This window comes from Penaeus monodon, chromosome 34 (assembly GCF_015228065.2).
Source record: "Penaeus monodon isolate SGIC_2016 chromosome 34, NSTDA_Pmon_1, whole genome shotgun sequence".
Classification (NCBI taxonomy): domain Eukaryota; kingdom Metazoa; phylum Arthropoda; class Malacostraca; order Decapoda; family Penaeidae; genus Penaeus; species Penaeus monodon.
In genome coordinates this window covers 25,708,641-25,708,846 of record NC_051419.1, presented here as the reverse complement: position 1 = coordinate 25,708,846, position 206 = coordinate 25,708,641, and the positions used below count along the sequence as shown (strand labels likewise).

The 206-nt window shown below is 28.2% G+C and overlaps 1 protein-coding gene across 1 annotated transcript in view; it reads right to left on the bottom strand.

Moving 5' to 3' along the window:
- The window catches only part of LOC119594860, a 7,208-nt gene that overhangs the window by 3,222 nt on the left and 3,780 nt on the right, over positions 1–206 (bottom strand). The gene's annotated exons all lie outside the window — the stretch shown is intronic.

Below are 206 nucleotides of genomic sequence, written 5' to 3'. Positions count from 1 at the left end.
GGCCATATAAAAAACAATAAAAATACAGTTAATACTAATGTCAGTGATAACGGTATCAATAATAATATTACATCAGTAGGCAATGAATATTGAAAATGTAGACACATCAGAAAAAAAATCATATCACAGATAACAGATAATAATGATAATGACCACGATAGTGATATTAACGAAAAAATGCAACAGCCAGTGATATTATGTGTGTG